The sequence below is a fragment of the Musca autumnalis genome, unplaced genomic scaffold (assembly GCF_047663935.1).
Source record: "Musca autumnalis isolate F117 unplaced genomic scaffold, ASM4766393v1 scaffold_3, whole genome shotgun sequence".
NCBI classification, from domain to species: Eukaryota; Metazoa; Arthropoda; class Insecta; order Diptera; family Muscidae; genus Musca; species Musca autumnalis.
In genome coordinates, this window is record NW_027411866.1 from 22,354,968 (window position 1) to 22,373,855 (window position 18,888).

Sequence of the window (18,888 nt, forward strand, 5' to 3'; positions counted from 1 at the left end):
CAGTTAGAGTCATTTTACAAAGACGAATGAACTTTGCGGGGATCCCAAATTCAGACATTGCTTGGAATACCTTTGAACGTAGCGGGATGTCGAAGGCTGCTTTATAATCGGCAAAAAGGTGGCAGGTGTCGATCTGCATCCCTTGGGTCTTCTCCAGGATTTGCCGCTGGGTAAATATCTTGTCAATGTTGGACTTGCCAGGTCTAAAGCCGCATTGGTATGGTCCAACTATTTCGTTGACCATGGGCTTTAGTCGCTCGCACAATATCCCTGACACTATCTTGTAGGCGATAGGGAGAAAACTTATGCCCATATAGTTGGAGCATAAAATCTTATCTCCTTTCTTATGGACGGACACAGGATGCTCAAGTTCCAATCGTCGGGTACGCGTTCTTCCTGCCAGATGGAGCTAACTAGCTGATGCATACACCTTATCAGCGTGTCGCCTCCGGTTTAAAACAGCTCGGCTGGTAGGCCATCAGCACCTGCTGCCTTATTATTCTTCAGCCGGTTTATTGCTGTATTTATTTCATCTTGGCCGGGTGGTACATTCAATACCATCTTCTGGGACTGGATCTGTGGTATCTTCGTCGACTTCGCTACTATTGGATACCAACAGTTTGGAAAAATGCTCTTTCTATATCCTTAGCACACTATCTGTATCAGTTACCAGATTACCTTGCTAGTCTCTATAGGAGAATGTGCCAGCTCCAAAGCCATCAGTTTGATGTTTCACTCTTTGGTAGAATTTTCGGACTTCATATTGTCTCCTGTACATCTCGATTTGTTTACACTCCCGCTTTTTCATCTCTCTCTTTTTCCTGCGGAAAAGACGTTTCTCCTCTCTCCTTTTCTCCCGATACCTCTCTCGTGAGCTACGCGTTGCTACTGATTGTAAAGTAGCCCTATATGCCGCATTTTTCTCCTCGGTAGCAGCACGACACTCCTGGTCATGCCATGGATTCCTTGTTGGAGATTTCTGATATCCAATTTGCGGCTGTTTGCATGGAGTGGCCAATGTTTTGCCATTGTCCTGATATGTTATCGGGACGAGGAGTGCTTTGATTAGGCAGTGGAATATGCTGTGGCTATCTGATGTGATTGCAGCTTACCGATGTCCAACTTCCGTGTTGTGTCTGTTCGCACGTTGTTTGCTACGTTAAATCAGGTACATACCTTTGCTGCAACAAGGTAGTGGTCCGAGTCTATGTTTGCACATCGGAACGATCGTACACCCAACACGCTTGATGCATGTCTTCCATCTATCATAACGTGATCAATTTGATTTCTTGTTCTTTGATCTGGAGATAGCCGGTGCCCTTATGAATATCGAGATGCATAAATCTGATACTGCTAACTACCATGTTTCTTGCAGCTGCAAAGTCTATCAGCCTCATACCATTGTCAGCATTGTAATTTGTAACTATTTAAAAACCAGGGAATCCTTCTTTCATGATTTGAAAACTTTTCTATCATGATTTCGACGTTTTGTAACATGTAATGTAAATGTAGTTCTATGCAAGAAAATCACAACAATAAAAAACCACTTACATATATGTTAGGTAGTAGTTCAGTTATATAACCGCTATATTTGTGTTGGGTTTCAAGTTTACTTTCGTCGATAGCCGAAATACATATGTCTCCTAGAAATAAAATATTGACCAAAAATTGAATTTGGATATTTTTCCACAAAAGTTCACACGCTAAGAACTATCCGCTCGTTATCCAAAATTGTTGGCATCTTCCTTACCTCTTGTAACAATTTGTCAGTATTAAACTGTGGAATTTCTGTATATACTAGTCTGTAACTCGGTTATCTGAGTTGGCATCTGTGGAAAGGTTAAGAGATCGTCTTTCAAAAATAACTCACGTGGGCAGAACGTGTCTATAAGAAATAAATATATAAGATACAATTTTGATTTTTCAAAATAGTCTGGCTTAATCCCTTTTGTTGTTTTAATATTTAAAACAACAAGTTTATTAGTGGAGAAGGTTTGGCATTGTTCGCCAAGGGGTAAGGCAAGGAAGACTAGTTTCGATCCACGCCACTGGATCTCATCAGTTCCCTTTGTTTCTTGTTTGTGGATATTCTCCACCGAAGTTATTTTTCAATAACTTCTTCAACAAGGAACTTTTTATACCCAAACATCAATCGTCAGCTCGAAGTATAAACGTAAACAAAGAAAACCCTTCAATGAGAAGTTTTTTCTTTGGGTACCTAACACAACTCCGACGAAAGTGTTTACGAAACAAAGCAAACCTTCTTCCACTCGTATGTGTCGTTGATTTTTCAACAAATGCACATACCCAAATGCTGTTTGGTAGCTTATATACCAACAACACACAAAACCGTGCCAGTGTTTCTCAAATAGAACATTGGTGGCGTTTATTTAATTGGGATAGCTGTTACAATTTTGATTTTTCAAAATAGTCTGGCTTAATCCCTTTTGTTGTTTTAATATTTAAAACAACAAGTTTATTAGTGGAGAAGGTTTGGCATTGTTCGCCAAGGGGTAAGGCAAGGAAGACTAGTTTCGATCCACGCCACTGTGTTGTTGGTATATAAGCTACCAAACAGCATTTGGGTATGTGCATTTGTTGAAAAATCAACGACACATACGAGTGGAAGAAGGTTTGCTTTGTTTCGTAAACACTTTCGTCGGAGTTGTGTTAGGTACCCAAAGAAAAAACTTCTCATTGAAGGGTTTTCTTTGTTTACGTTTATACTTCGAGCTGACGATTGATGTTTGGGTATAAAAAGTTCCTTGTTGAAGAAGTTATTGAAAAATAACTTCGGTGGAGAATATCCACAAACAAGAAACAAAGGGAACTGATGAGATCCAGTGGCGTGGATCGAAACTAGTCTTCCTTGCCTTACCCCTTGGCGAACAATGCCAAACCTTCTCCACTAATAAACTTGTTGTTTTAAATATTAAAACAACAAAAGGGATTAAGCCAGACTATTTTGAAAAATCAAAATTGTAACAGCTATCCCAATTAAATAAACGCCACCAATGTTCTATATAAGATACATATTACATTTTTTCCAAATTTTCACACAAAAGTTTCGGTCTATTTCTCCCGCTAAAAAATATATGATCATCATGTAAAATTGCCAGCTTCTTTTCTGTCACAAGCCCACACATTTTTTAAAATTTCGCGGACTATGATTGCGATCTACAGAGAAGATATAAGTTAGGAAAATTTAGTTTTTGGTCCATTTCACCCCCTAAATATTTCACGATCATCAACAATGACGGACGGACGGACACACATCGCTATATCGCTTGTTCTTGTAAAGATATGAAAAATTGTATATAATATTGGCGGTCTACGACGAATATTTCGCGGTGTTATATGAATTTTTAGCAAATCAAACTTACAATATCTTTCCCACATTGTGGAGTTGGATACAAAAATGAGTTAGAGTACGCACTACCTATACCAAAATTTCCTTGATTATTTCAAAAGAGATGTATTAGTCCGGAATCTAAAAAAAATCAACTTTTATCATCATCCTAGTTCAACCTCTTTTTCTGTTTTTTTTTTCTTTTATTTCAAACTTTCAAAATTATTTTTCCAGTGTTTAGAAAATTTGTTATTTATTTTCAAGCGCAATGTATTTTTAATTAAAAAAGACAACAATAACAATTTCATGAGCTCACAGAAACAAACTGCACTGATGTGACCTCAGCAATAATTATTGGTCAAAAATAAACAAGATAACCGCAATCGAAAACAAATCTATTAGCGGACATGACTTCATATAATTGAAAAAATAATTTCGTTTTTTATTCATTCACAATGGCAACTAATTTCCCCAGCGCCATGGCAAACTGGGTCATGGTATTGCATACAGCCTGGCCAGGCCTCATCTGGCAAATAAAATTAAAGGAATGTAGCAGCTTTGTCAGATTTCAGTTTCAAATAAACTACAAATTCACCAACAATCATTGGTTAATGATTCAAATCAAAGAGCGAATAAAGCAAGATATTTAGATTTGGAATACGACCAACAAAAATGTGGACAAAACAAGTTTTTCTGTGTGACAAACAAAAAAGGGAAACAAATCCAGTTCTATTTCGTTTCTTTTTTCAATCGAACAAAAAATTCCGTTTTCAAATTCGATTGAAAACACCCATTAAAAAACAACCAAAAAAAAAAAACTAAAATCAAGGCAATATGGCTTAAAAATAAAGAAAACTAACAAGTGGAGAAGGGTATTTAAATGAAAACCACATGCCTGTAATTAGTTGACTTTGGGGAATATATTGCATAGATTAGAGAGCAGCTGAGAGATACAAAAATCAGAATTAAGTACAGGCTAGAGATATTGAAGTGGTTGAATCGTTATTAAACAAGGAAAAAAGTATCAGTCGGTTTTGCTGACAGAGATATACCCTCAGCCTATTTAGGGTCTGTTCAAAATTTTGTGGCCCTTTTTGGACATTTGAACTTGCCGACAAAAATGTGAATTAAGATTAAAGTTCAAAAGTGTTGCGGAGGAGGTACTTAAAGGCATGGACCGACATAGTCCATTATGGAAGTGAAATCGCGCCCAATAGTCATTTCAGTGGATCATTTTGTAACTTTTGGACCAGTATGCCAGGAAGCATGGCTTGTCCACGGAAAACATTATATGGATGTGAACAGGACCACACCCTAAACTGCACTTAGACACAAATGTTGAACTTTTGTGGGGGAGGTACTCTTAAGGAGAAAATCTATATCGGCCATTTTAGAAGTTAAACTAAATTTGGGCAAATTGTTAGGATATCCAAAGTTTGGACTAAATTGATTGCCCCGTTCAAGAGATATCGTGCGTACCATTGTTGCCCATCTTCGAACTGAAACTAAGGTTGGACAAGATATGACGAAGGCCAAATTTTTGACCAAATCGGTTGGTCAGTTCGAGAGTTATCGTGCGCTCCAGCGACCACATATTTTGCCATAGGGTTTTTACACCTTTCGGGCTGTTTTATCAAGAATTGTGGACTTGCCTCTAAAAAATCCTTTACCGTCTTAATTGAGGCAGCGAATGCAAGGTGCTTCAAACAAAAAAAAATCAAAGTGATTCGAGAACAGGTCTTAAAGTGAACATATCCTAAATTTTGTATGGGAGGTACCCGAAGGAGTGAACAAATATGGTCTATATTCAAACCCGATCTATGTCTGGTAGATATATAAGGATGTGCAAATTATTGACCAAATCGGTGATTCACTTCAAGATTTGTCGTGCGCAGAATTTTTCCGAACATTTTTGAACTTTAGTGGGGGAGGTACCTAAAAAAGTAGGCCGATATAGCTTATCATCGAACTTAATCTAATTTTGCACAAAATATTACGAAGGCCATATTTTGGACCGAATCGGCAGATCCGTTCGAGAGTTATCTTGCGCTCTAACCACTACACACGGTGTCATAGGGGTTTGTTTGTAACTTTCAGCCTATTTTCTCAGGAAGTATGGACTTGTCCCTGATGAAACTTGTACCGTCGTATGGGGGGCAGTGAATGCAAGTTGCTACAACAAAAATCAAAACGATTCGAGAGCAGGTCCTTAACTGAACTTTTCCGAAAATTTGTGTGGGATGTACCCGAAGGAGTGGACCGCTTGAGTCCATATTGAAACCTCATCTAAGTCTGGTAGAAATTTCATGATGTGCAAAGTATGGACCAAATCGGTAACTTCCTTCAAGAGTTATCGTGGGGGAGGTACCGGAAGGAGTGGACAGATATAAACTAAGTTTGGACAAACTATTGCAAAAGCAAAATTTTGGACCGAATCGGTTGATCCGTTCGAGAGTTATCGTGCGCAAGAGCCAGCCAGACAGACGGACGAACATGGCTAGATCAACTCCAAATTGTCTGAAACACATTTCGTCCAAACATACTTGGGGTCTAAAACCATTATTTCGATAAGGCACATTTTGCCCGTATGCAAGTGTATATACCCTCCTTAGCATAAATGCTGAGGGTATAATGATATCACCCTGAAAAGCACAAGACGGTGTGCATTATCAATCATAACTATGGCACAAGTGCATAATTTTTAGACGATATATCTTCAAAAATTTCACAATTTTCAATTAATTTCTCGGAATCGAGCTTACTGACCAATGATGCAAGTGAAAAAGGAAAGCCGAAGATTCGAACCCACACAACCACCATTATGTGACATGCATGTTTCGCCTTTGCCAGACGCTCTTCAGACATATCGGCTGCGGAGCGGCTTCTCCGTCATCGAACTTTTCTTCTTTCAAATTCATATATTGAAAATTTTTATATAGCACTAGCTGAACCCGGTGCGCTTTGCTGCCCCGACTACGATAAAATATAATGGAATGCCATACTTATATTAACGTTTTTAATATTTTAACGAATAAATATAGAAGACATGAAGGCGTTATATACCTATTCAGGGTTGTTATGGAGCTACTATGGTATTTTTGTATGTTTCATGAGGTAACACTCTTCCGAAAGCCTTTCCGCCAATAAGTATTCCTAATGATTTAAATATATCTCATAATAAAATATACATCTTAAGAAGTCTCTCAAAGATATGATACTTAATAGCTGTAGCCTTGGTCAATTCCTTCCCAACTATATTTACCTGTGTAAATAATGATGACTTCTACTGACTGCTAAGTCGTCAAAATTTCATACATACATACATACATATACATACATATGTTCAATATGTAACAAAAACATGAAATCGACCGAAAATATGTATGGGAGCTATATTCCTATATGAACCGATATCGATATAATTTGTCAAATTTATTTTTAGACCAAATCCCGTCTCTCATTCCAAATTTCATTGAAATTGAACATACATAGCGTGTTTTGTGCATAAAATACAGAAAATCAGCAGAAAATATATATGGGACTTTATTCAAATCTGAACCGATTTCGATATAATTTGGCACATTTATGTCTACACCAAATCCCGTTACGCATTTCAATTTTCAGCGAAATTGGACATATATAGCGAGTTTGGTGCATAAAATACCGGAAATTGGCCGAAAATATATACAGGAGCTACATCCAAATCTAAACCGATTTCGATATAATTTGGCACATTTATTTCTAGACTAAGTTCTGTAACACATAAAAAATAGGAAATCGGCCGAAAATATATATAATAGCTATATCCAAACCTGAACCGATCACGATATAATTTAACACATTTATTTCTAGAACAAATTCCGTCAGACCCTCTAAATTTCAGCGAAATTGGACATATATAGCGTGTTTGGTGCATAAAATGTGGAAAATCTGCCGAAAATATATATTGGAGCTATATCCAAATCTGAACCGATTTCAATATAATTCGGCACATTTATGTCTAGACCAAATTCCGTTACACATTCCAAATTTCAGCGAAATTGGAGAAATATAGCGTGTTTGGTGCATAAAATGCTGAAAATCGGCCGAAAATATATATGGGAGCTATATCCAAATCTGAACCGATTTCGATATAATTTGGCACATTTATTTCTAGACCAAGTTCTGTAACTCATTCCAAATTTCAGCGAAATTGGACATATATAGCGTGTTTGGTGCATAAAATGCGGAAAATCGGCCGAAAATATATATGGGAGCTATATCCAAATCTGAACCGATTTCGATATAATTTGTCACATTTATTTCTAGACCAAGTTCTGTAACACATTCCAAATTTCAGCGAATTTGGACATATATAGCGTGTTTAGTGCATCTAATTCGGAAAATCGGCCGAAAATATATATGGGAGCTATATACAAATCTGAACCGATTTCGATATAATTTGTCACATTTATTTCTAGACCAAGTTCTGTAACACATTCCAAATTTCAGCTAAATTGGACAAATATAGCGGGTTTGGTGCATAAAATGCTGAAAATCGGCCGAAAATATATATGGGAGCTATATCCAAATCTCAACCGATTTCGATATAATTTGTCACATTTATTTCTAGACCAAGTTCTGTAACACATTCCAAATTTCAGCGATTTTGGACATATATAGCGTGTTTGGTGCATCAAATTCGGAAAATCGGCCGAAAATATATGTGTATGGGAGCTATATCCAAATCTTAACCGACTTCGATATAATTTGGCACATTTATTTCTAGACTAAGTTCTGTAACTCATTCCAAATTTCAGCGAAATTGGACATATATAGCGTGTTTGGTGCATAAAATGCGGAAAATCGGCCGAAAATATATATGGGAGCTATATCCAAATCTGAACCGATTTCGATATAATTTGTCACATTTATTTCTAGACCAAGTTCTGTAACACATTCCAAATTTCAGCGAATTTGGACATATATAGCGTGTTTGGTGCATCAAATTCGAAAAATCGGCCGAAAATATATATGGGAGCTATATCCAAATTTGAACCGATTTCGATACAATTTGGCACATTTATTTCTAGACCAAGTTCTGTAACTCATTTCAAATTTCAGCGAATTTGGACATATATAGCGTGTTTGGTGCCTCAAATACATGAAATCGACAGAAAGTATATATAGGAACTATATGCAAATCTGAACCGATTTCGATATAAATTGGCACATATATTTCTAGGCCAAGTACTGTAACACATTCCAAATTTCAGGGAATTTGGACATATATAGCGTGTTTGGTGCATCAAATGCGGAAAATCGGCAGAAAATACATATGGGAGCTATATCCAAATCTGAACCGATTTCGATATAAATTGGCACATATATTTCTAGGCCAATATCCATCACACAGCCTAAATTTCAGCGAAATTGGACATATGAAGCGTGTTTGGCGCATAAAATAAGGAAATCGTCCGAAAATATATGTGTATGGGAGCTATATGCAAATCTGAACCGATTTGAATATAATTTGGCAAATTTGTTTCTACGTCAAATTCCGTCACACATACAACATTTGGAGATTGTATCTGTAATAGTTTCAAAGATATTTGCATACAAAAACTAAATTTTTTGGAGGTACCTCCGGTTTTGATGCTATATCTCCAGATCAACGCGAAATTTCAAAAAATGATATAGCCTATTTTCATTCCAGGCCATGTAGCAATGTACCCTAAACATTTCAGTAAGATCTGTTCAGCGGTTTTCGAGTCTATAAGGCACAAACAAACAAACAAACAAACAAACAAACGTACAAACAAATTTCAATTTTATATATATAGATTTGTAGTGTTTAATAAATTGGAGGAGTGTCATTGTAACTGCAGAATACGAGGGCACTATAAAACTTTACGGCCTGGAAAGTTTGACAGTTTTTAACCTAAGCATACTAAGGGCAGTTTGACGTAGGACCATGTGTTGGGTTGTTTACAGTGGCTTGATTGAGGCACATTCAAAACATGGTTTTTGAACGCTATTACAGCATCTACTGGCGACGAAAATCGTTGACCACGCTTTTTTTTCTTGATGTGCTGTAATCAGATGAAGTCACTGGATCCCCAGTCAGGGCTGTACGGCGCATGACCCATCAATTTCACGTTTTGTCCGGTCAAACAGGCGCTGGTTTGTATGGATGTGTGAGAGCCCACATTGTCATGATGCAGAACGATTCGTCTTCTCTTGTACGCTTTTCGAATCCTTCAGGAGAAGTCAGGCAAACAAATTGTCAGAACTAACCGTCCTACATTTCCCAAGCCGTATAGTCGTCACACGGTAAGTTTGACCAAAGAAACAGGTGACCATTTGCTTCGAAGGTATTCTTCCATGAACAGCTTTCGTTGGACTTGGCTCACTTTCGGTGGATTCCTGTATTGCTTCGAGCTGCTAAGCATAGATTCAAGATTCGTCGTCTGTGACGATATTATAAATGTCGTTTGAAGTACCTCGATTGTTTTTATACCCTATACCACAATGTGGAAAAGGGTATTATAAGTTTGTTTTGGTAAAAATTCATGTAACACCGCGAAATATTCGTCGGAGACCCCCAAAGTGGCATACCAATCTTCATATCTCGACGAGATAAAGCGATTTTGAGATGTGTGTCCGTACGTCAGTCCGTCTGTCCATTATAAATTGTAAACACGCTCCAGGCCGCAATTATATCGTCACGAAATTTTTTATCCCTATTCTTATTGGTGATGATCGTGAAATATAAAGCGGGTGAAATGGACCAAAAACATAATATTTATCCAATTTTCTAGCGGCACTGTAGGTCTCAATAATAGTCCGATCAACGCGTAATTTTAAATAAGGTAAGAGTATATCACAAAGGAGAAGCTTGCAATTTGAGATGGCGATCGGATAATATTTAGAGGGTTAAATGGATTAAAACTTTTGTGTGAAAATTGTGAAAATTTTTAATATACAGCTTATATCTTAATTCCTGGAAGTGACATTCCGGAAAAGTGAGATATACTTGAAAGTGGAACGCTTGACCTTTCAATTGATGTCAATTATATTGGTGTGTATGATCAGATAACTGAGTTACAGCCTAATATATTCCGTTATTTGTTTGCAGTGTAATAATAAATTCGATGTGTGTCCTTCCATTAAAAATTGTAAACAAGCTTAAGGCAAACCCGTTCGTGGGAATTGATTTGGTTACGAAGTTGTTCGGCAAATCACACACACGCGACCCGAACGCAAAGTAAGAGAGCAAATGTTTTGATTTTTTTACTTCAGTCTTGTACTGAATTTCATGCAAGCAGGTTGATGCCGCTTTATTTGTTTATTTTTGGGTACACAGAAAAGATTTTGCAGTTGTACAGCAAATATGTGGAGGGAAGAATTTGAAAATGATTTTTGTTTTGTATTAATATTTTAATGACGCAGAATGCCTCGTCTGCAATGCAACAATAAAAAATGTATGTATGCTTAGAAAGTCTTAAAAAATCATTTTTATATACAATTTGTTTTTTCTCTCAAAAAAATTAACATATGAACAAAAATACTTTTCAAATTATGCAGTTATTTATATTATTTTTAATTTAAGTCATACAAAGCGAACGCGCCAACAATATATTTTTCATTTCACACTCAATATGAAAATCATCACCCTGTTCTGTCAGTGTAATTTTACCCACACATAAACAATTTAAGCGCTCGCTCTTCTTGGTCGGCTATGGCTTAAGGCCGCAATTATGGACCGATTGTGACGAATTTTCGGGCCAGAATAGAAATGATTAGTTTTTGCTGATGATCGTGAAATGTTCAGGGAATGAAATGGACCAAAAACAAAATTTTAACCAATTTTGTAGCGGCTCTGTAGGTCAAAATAATAACCCGCAAAATTTTAAACAAAGTTTGCGTTTATGATGAAGAAGAAGAAGAAGAAGCATAAAAACCAACGTGAAGATCACATAACACTTAGCGGGTTAAATGGACTAAAACTTTTGTGTGAAATTGGTAACAATTTCAATAACGTAGCGGTTAAACAACGGAAGTAGTAGTACTACATAAGTGGGTTTCATTACATTTTAGTTTGTGTGATTTAAATTTTGCTTGCCTGCTACAAAAATGTCTTTGTCATGCTAGAAAACTTGTTAGTTTTGGTCATAAGTATCATACATTACATCTCTGATATTTGATAACTAAATTTTCACAATCATTGAAAAGAAGTTCCGTGGAGAGCGATTGTCCAGGGATAGTGGTATAGGGTATCCCATAGTCGGCTCCGTCCGACTATAGACTTTTCTTACTTGTTTTTATTCATAATTCCTTTGCACCAATCCACAAGAGCCCTTTTTAGACCAATTTTGCTGTATCTAACGGGAGAAATCCAATTTTGCGGCCAGGTGTTCCTGCAATATCAAGTGTTAGTTGGTGGAAGAAATGCCCAAGGATGCATCTATCTCACGGTATATAACATGGCGTTCATGCATTACCCGTTCACGAACGGCTTAGATTTTTTCTGGAACAACGGCCTATTTTCGGCGACCCACTCGACCTCCTTTTTTGCGAGTGTCGGCCAATATTGAATTCATTAAACCAGTTTTTCATATTGATATAGGGTGTCCCTTTATCGATGTACAAAGATATAATTTGATCGAGACGCTCTTGCCGTGATTATCCAAATTGATTTGATTAAAAATTTAATTTGTATACCCTCCACCGTAGTATGGAGGGTATATTAAGTTTGTTTTTCCGTTTGTTACGCATTGAAATTACGATTACGGTATTTTGACGTTTTTAGCTACATTTTCAGACCGATGTAGCTATAATTTGACATTTAGGGTTCTTAAATGTCAATAAACTTATATAACAAAACTTGTGGACATAGGTCCACGTTTTGGTATAGCCCCCATAAAATGGTGCCCCCCGATTTACGGTATTTTGACGTTTTTAGCTACATTTTCAGGTCGATTAAGCTATAATTTGACATTTAGTGTTCTTAAGTGTAAATAAACTTATATAACAAAAGTTGTGGACATAGGTTCACGTTTTGATATAGCCCCCCTATAACGGTACCCCCCAATGGGTATGGCATTTTGACGTTTTTAATTACATTATCAGACCGATTTAGCTATAAATTGACATTTAGGGTTCTTAAATGTCAATAAACTTATATAACTAGTAGAAATAGGGCCATGTTTTGGAATAGCACCAAAAAACTTATATTCGAAATAATTATGAACGTAGGCCCATGTTTTGGTATAGCCCCATATAACGGTACCTCGGTATAACGGATTTCGGTATCCCTATATAACGGATTTTGGGTATTTTGAGAATTTTACCTACAAGTTTTAGCCGAATTATCTGTAATTTGAACATTTGAAATTCTTAGTGGTCACCACACCTCTCCACCAAAAATTGTCAAGAAAGGTCGATGTATTGATAAAGCTCCCATATATAAGTACCTCCCGATTTTCAGTAATTTGATGATTTTACCTACAATATTAAACCGAACAAGCAGTAATTTGACATTTGAAGTTCTTAGTGGTCACAACACCTCTCCATAAAAAATTGTCAATATAGATCCATGTTCGGATATAGCTCCCATATAACGGTACCTCCCAATTTTCAGTTATTGGCAATTTTAGCTACAATTTTTAACCGAACTAACTGTAATTTGACATTTGAAGGTTGTAGTGGTCACCACACATCTGCATCAACAATTTTCAACATAGCCCAAATATAACGATACTTCCCGATTTTCATATTTTTGTTTGAATTCTAACAAAATAAAAAAAAAAATGATTGATTTCGATATTAACAGCACTATTCCGAAAAACTTCACTGTATCCATCATCATCATCATCTTTAGCAGTTTCATCATTTATTCACCATTCAAGAAAAGAAAAAAAATCATTCCAAAAGGCGTTTATTGTTCCCATGAAACGCATTTTCCCAGTTAAGCGTATAGAGCTGAATCCGTCAAAAGAAGTGTGTGGTGGTATCAAAAGAATTTAACATAGCAGAGATGAAAAGGATTGCTCATTTTTTCCACGCCAACACGTTGTTCATCAATTAAGCCGATTATGCAAAAGCTTCAATCAAGCTAAGAATGAATAAGAAGTGTACCACAGAAAATAAAAGAAACACATAAAATAAAGATTAAAATGACATTTTCATTATGAATGGTTCTAGCAATGGGTGTTATGAGACACTCTGATATTGACATAAAGAAGCTGCTGGAGTAGGACACATATTGAAATGTGTTCAAAGTGAAATATTTGTAAGCGTTTAGAGTTATGACAAATAGAAACATGGACCTGCTTTATACAACACTTGGCGGTAATCTATAAAAACACCTGTTAGACTTCTTTATGAAGACGCGGCGGTATACCATTAGAATAACTGGTGTTCTTCTGTAAGTAGACCTGGTAGTTCTCTATAAAAGATCTGTTGGTTTTCTATAAGAAGTCCTCGTTCTTCTATATTGGAACTGATGACTTTCTGTAAGGGGACCTATTGGTTGTTATTTTTAGGATGAACTGATGAACTATAAGAAGTTCTAGTGGTATTCTATACGAACAAATGGTGGTTTTCTATAAGAAGACCTAGTTGTCTTCTGTAAAAAAACTGATTATCTTCGCTAAGAAGGCCTCCTGGTGTTCTATAAGAATATATTGTAGTTTTTCATAGGAAAAACTTGTGGTCGTCGCTACGAACACTTTCTATAGAAACACCAGGTGCTCGAAAATCTGCTGGCCTTTTTAAAATGGTCTATTGGTCTCCGCTAAGAAGACCTTGTGGTCTTCTATAAGAAGACCTTGTAGTCCTCTAAAAGAAGACCTTGTGGTCTTCTATAAGAAACCTTGTGGTCTTCCATAAGAAGACCTTGTGGTCTTCCATAAGAAGACATTTTGGTCTTTTATAAGAAGACCTGGTGATTTTCTATAAGAACACCTGGTGGTTTTTTATAAGAAGACCGTGTGGTTTTCTATAAGAAGACCGTGTGGTCTTTTATAAGAAGACTGTGTGATCTTCTATAAGAAGACCGTGTGTTCTTCTATAAGAAGACCGTGTGTTCTTCTATAAGAAGACCGTGTGTTCTTCTATAAGAAGACTCTGTGTTCTTCTATAAGAAGACCTGGTGGTCTTCTATAAGAAGACATGGTGGTCTTCTATAAGAAGACGTTGTTGTCTTCTAAAAGAAGACCTTGTGGTCTTCTATAAGAAAACCTTGTGGTCCCCTATAAGGAGATTTGGTGGTCTTCTATAAGAAGACTTGGTGGTCTTCTATAAGAAGACTTGGTGGTCTTCTATAAGAAAATCTTGTGGTCTTCCTATAGAAGACCTGGTTGTCTTCTATAAGAAGACTTGGTGGTCTTCTATAAGAAGACTTGGTGGTATTCTATAAGAAGACTTGGTGGTCCTCTATAAGAAGACCTGATGGTCTTCTATAAGAAGACCTGTTGGTCTCCGCTAAGAAGACCTTGTGGTCTTCTTTAAGAAGACCTTGTAGTCTTCTATAAGAAGACCTTGTGGTCTTCTATAAGAAGACTTTGTGGTCTTCCATAAGAAAATCTTGTGGTCTTCCTATAGAAGACCTGGTGGTCTTCTATAAGAAGACTTGGTGGTCTTCTATAAGAAGACTTGGTGGTATTCTATAAGAAGACTTGGTGGTCCTCTATAAGAAGACCTGATGGTCTTCTATAAGAAGACCTGTTGGTCTCCGCTAAGAAGACCTTGTGGTCTTCTTTAAGAAGACCTTGTAGTCTTCTATAAGAAGACCTTGTGGTCTTCTATAAGAAGACTTTGTGGTCTTCCATAAGAAGACCTTGTGGTCTTCCATAAGAAGACATTTTGGTCTTCTATAAGAAGACCTGGTGATTTTCTATAAAAAGACCTGGTGGTTTTTATAAGAAGACCGTGTGGTTTTCTATAAGAAGACCGTGTGGTCTTTTATAAGAAGACTGTGGTCTTCTATAAGAAAACCTGGTGGTCTTCCATTAGAAGACCTAGTGGTCTTCTATAAGAAGACATAGTGGTCTTCTATAAGAAGGCCTGTTGGTCTTCTATAAAAAGACCTGGTGTTCTTCCATAAGAAGACCTGGTGGTCTTCTATAAGAAGACGTTGTTGTCTTCTATAAGAAGACGTTGTTGTCTTCTATAAGAATACCTTGTGGTCTTATATAAGAAAACCTTGTGGTCTTCCTATAGAAGACCTGGTGGTCTTCTATAAGAAGACTTGGTGGTCTTCTATAAGAAGACTTGGTGGTCTTCTATAAGAAGACTTGGTGGTCTTCAATAAGAAGACCTGTTGGTCTTCTAAAAGAAGACCTGGTGGTCTTCTATAAGAAGACCTGGTGGTACTCTATAAGAAGACCTGGTGGTCTTCTATAAGAAGACATTTTGTTCTTCTATAAGAAGACCTGGTGATTTTCTATAAGAAGACCTGGTGATTTTCTATAAGAAGACCTGGTGGTTTTTATAAGAAGACCGTGTGGTTTTCTATAAAAAGACCGTGTGGTCTTTTATAAGTAGACTGTGTGGTCTTCTATAAGAAGACCGTGTGTTCTTCTATAAGAAGACCTGGTGGTCTTCCACTAGAAGACCTGGTGGTCTTCCACTAGAAGACCTAGTGGTCTTCTATAAGAAGACATAGTTGTCTTCTATAAGAAGACATAGTGGTCTTCTATAAGAAGACCTGGTGGTCTTCTATAAGAAGACCTGGTGGTCTTCTATAAGAAGATCTGGTGTTCTTCCATAAGAAGACCTGGTGGTCTTCTATAAGAAGACTTGGTGGTCTTCCATAAGAAGACGTTGTTGTCTTCTATAAGAATACCTTGTGGTCTTATATAAGAAAACCTTGTGGTCTTCCTATGGTGGTCTTCTAAAAGAAGACCAAGTGGTCTTCTATAAGAAGACCAAGTGGTCTTCTATAAGAAGACCAAGTGGTCTTCTATAAGAAGACCAAGTGGTCTTCCATAAGAAGACCAAGTGGTCTTCTATAAGAAGACCAAGTGGTCTTCTATAAGAAGACCAAGTGGTCTTCTATATGGAGACCTTGTGGTCTTCTATAAGAAGACTTTGTGGTCTTCTATAAGAAGATCAAGTGGTCTTCTATAAGAAGACCAAGTGGTCTTCTATAAGAAGACCAAGTGGTCTTCTATAAGAAGACCAAGTGGTCTTCTATATGGAGACCTTGTGGTCTTCTATAAGAAGACTTTGTGGTCTTCTATAAGAAGATCAAGTGGTCTTCTATAAGAAGGCCATGTGGTCTTCTAAAAGAAGGCCATGTGGTCTTCTAAAAGAACACCAGGTGTTCTTCTATAAGGAGACCAAGTGGTCTTCTATAAGAAGACCACGTGGTCTTCTATAAGAAGACCAAGTAGTCTTCTGTAAGAAGACCAAGTGGTCTTCTATAAGAAGACCAAGTGGTCTTCTATAAGAAGACCAAGTGGTCTTCTATAAGAAGACCAAGTGGTCTTCTATAAGAAGACCAAGTGGTCTTCTATAAGAAGACCAAGTGGTCTTCTATAAGAAGACCAAGTGGTCTTCTATATGGAGACCTTGTGGTCTTCTATAAGAAGACTTTGTGGTCTTCTATAAGAAGATCAAGTGGTCTTCTATAAGAAGGCCATGTGGTCTTCTAAAAGAAGACCAGGTGTTCTTCTATAAGGAGACCAAGTGGTCTTCTATAAGAAGACCACGTGGTCTTCTATAAGAAGACCAAGTAGTCTTCTGTAAGAAGACCAAGTGGTCTTCTATAAGAAGACCAAGTGGTCTTCTATAAGAAGACCAAGTGGTCTTCTATAAGGAGACCAAGTGGTCTTCTATAAGAAGACCTTGTGGTCTTCTATAAGAAGGCCTTGTGGTCTTCTATAAAAAGACATTGTGGTCTTTTATAAGAAGACATTGTGGTCTTCTACAAGAAGACCTGGTGGTCTTCTATAAGCAGATCTGATGGTTTTCTATAAGAGGAACTGGTTGACTTTTATAAGATGTCCGGGTGGTATTCTATAAAAAGGCCTGGTGGTCGTCTATGAGAAGATCTGGTAGTCTTCAATAAGAAGACCTGGTAGTCATATATATGTATGTAGACATTGTGGTCTTATATGAGAATACATTGTGGTCTTCTATAAGAAGACCTGGTGGTTTTTTAAAATATATGTACCTAATGGACTTCTGTAAGAAGACCTAGTGGTCTTCTATAAGAAGACCTGGCAGTCCTCTATAAGAAGACATTGCGCTCTTCTATAAGAACACATTTTGGTGTTCGTCTACACCTTGTGGTCTTTTATAAGCAGATCTGGTGGTCTTCTATTAGCGGAACTGGTTGTCTTCTATAAGAAGGTGGTCGCCTATAAGAAGACGTGTTAGTCTTCAATATGAAGACCTGGCAGTCATATATAAGAAGACATTGGGGTCTTCTATAAGAAGACCTGGTGGTATTTTATAAGAATAACTGGCGGTCTTTTATAAGAAGACCTGGTAGTCATCTATAAGAAGACATTTTGCTCTTCTATATGACCTAGTGGTCTTCTATAAAAAGACCAAGTCGTCTTCTATAAGAAGACCAAGTGGTCTTCTATAAGAAGACCAAGTGGTCTTTTATAATAAGATCTGGTGGTCTTCTATTGGAAGAACTGGTGGCCTTCTATTAGAAGACCTGGTGGTCGTCTAAAAGAAGACCAAGTGGTATTCTATATGGAGACCAAGTGTACTTCTATGAGGAGACCAAGTGGTCTTCTATAAGAAGTCCAAGTGGTCTTCTATAAAAAGACGAAGTGGTCTTCTATAAAAAGACCAAGTTGTCTTCTATCAGAAGACCAAGTGGTCTTCTATAGGGAGTTCAGTTTTGACTCTTGTAGCAAACAGAAGTGCTTAAACTACGCGCATCGCAAAAAAAGTTGTTTCAAATTTGAACTAAACTTAAATTTCCAAATAATTTCGCTGAAAACAAAAACAAAAATGGACTTTTTGCAAGTACCAACGGTTGTATGCAATAAGTGTAATGTACCAATAACGTCGGCTAACTACGTATGGTGTCGCAGCTGCGACAAAAAATACCATTTCTCCGCATGTAGTGGGCTCTCTGAAGCCAGTTACAAAACTATGGGCACGTCACGAAAATTGGAGTGGAAATGCGAGATCTGCAGATCAAGGCAAAGATCTCCCAACAACACCAACCACACATATGTTAACACCGATGATTTGCAAATTGCATTAAAACAACAAAATCAACATTCGGCAGAACACTCTACCTCACATCAAGCTCAATATGTTGAAGAAATCACACAACAACCTAATTCTCAACAACAACAAAAGAAGCAGAGGGAGTTGGATGATGGGGATGCTGACTCTCTCAGTAACGAAAACAAACGAGCGAAAACAAGTGAATCTCAGTATCACAACAATAACAAGACATACTATGATGATATCAAAACAGATATGGGAGAACTCAAATCTGCTATGCAGCAAATGATAGCAAACATGAATACACTGACCATCACTAACAACAACATGGCAGAGAACATCAACAACAGTCTGAG